Consider the following 1189-nt stretch of genomic DNA (forward strand, 5'->3'; position numbering starts at 1 on the left):
AAGATAAGTAGACAAATCTAAATACCAAATTCCAGTACGTTTTCAAGAAATAAAATGTCTCATAAATCAGACAGTGAACAACATGTGAACAAATCCTTCTGTAATAACCTTCAGAATAGTGCTGAGAATGATTATGGAAAGTTTAGTTGATGGGAGTGCTTTAGAAGTTGAGATGTTTGGTTCAAAACATTGAAAAACACTAAGTTTGAGATAATGTCCGTTAAAGATGGTTGTATAGGAGAAATACAGACGCAAACAGACAAGGTTTAGTCAAATAAACACCTGAATGTACATGTTGGACCTTTGATTTATACTAGTATGAAAGAAGACATGTTATGGAAGATAAATAGGCCTACACAGTGCTCAGAATGAAACCTGACGTCACTCATAACATTAGAAGAAGCTGCAGCCGTTAGCATTAGCCACACTGTTATAAAGCTAGCTGCTATCAAACAGTTACCTGAGTCCCCGCTCGTCTACGTTACGTCACCGCCGTTAAATCACGGTAGACGCTCGCCTTGTGACGTCACTCCGGGAGCTATGAACCGACCAGCTCTGTCGGTAAACGGCCCCGGTTCCGCCGCTAGCCGTTAGCTTGTAGCTAGCTGTCTGTCTGATCGGGGTTTGACTGTTGATGCCTGAGGAGCCGATCGGTGGTTGATTAGTTGGTTCTGCCTGGCCTGTCAGTCCGCTCTGTCACCATGGTAACAGCAGCGCCTCTGTGAAAGTGAAGGCAGCAGAAGTAAAAGCCTTTTTAAAAAGATTATTGATATTCTTTGCACTTTTAGGCTGTCTTCTATTTGTTTTGGCCCGTGAACTCACTCGGAGTCTGTGGCAAGGCATGGTCGTTTTGCTAAAGACTATAGCCTAATCTCTCTCTCTCTCTCTCTCTCTCTCTCTCTCTCTCTCTCTCTCTCTCTCTCTCTCTCTCTCTCTCTCTCTCTCTCTCTCTCTCTCTCTCTCTCTATAAACCCTTTGTGTGCCAAATGGTGACAAGATTGGGTTTTGATATTAAACAGTTTTGTCTGGATTATATTTCTTGAGTCGTTCCACATGTAGGCCTACCTGCTACTCGTGTCTGGGTGTGGTTGTGAAAAGTATTTGGACCCCATGAAAAAACAGGTTGGGTACCTTTTGTAGTTCTTCTACACTCTTATAAACAGGACAGGCTAGTTGCTCTGTCATTGTC

The 1189-nt window shown here is 43.0% G+C and overlaps 1 protein-coding gene across 1 annotated transcript in view; it reads right to left on the minus strand.

Moving 5' to 3' along the window:
- Nucleotides 1-493, minus strand: part of pomt1 (protein-O-mannosyltransferase 1) — a 22052-nt gene extending 21559 nt beyond the window's left edge. The window contains exon 1 of the mRNA XM_080036755.1: nucleotides 461-493. The gene's annotated coding sequence lies outside the window, so the exon portion shown is untranslated. The remainder of the gene's footprint in view (nucleotides 1-460) is intronic.
- Nucleotides 494-1189: the final 696 nt, after the last annotated feature.

This window comes from Ammodytes marinus, assembly GCF_949987685.1.
Source record: "Ammodytes marinus genome assembly, chromosome: 2".
NCBI classification, from domain to species: Eukaryota; Metazoa; Chordata; class Actinopteri; order Uranoscopiformes; family Ammodytidae; genus Ammodytes; species Ammodytes marinus.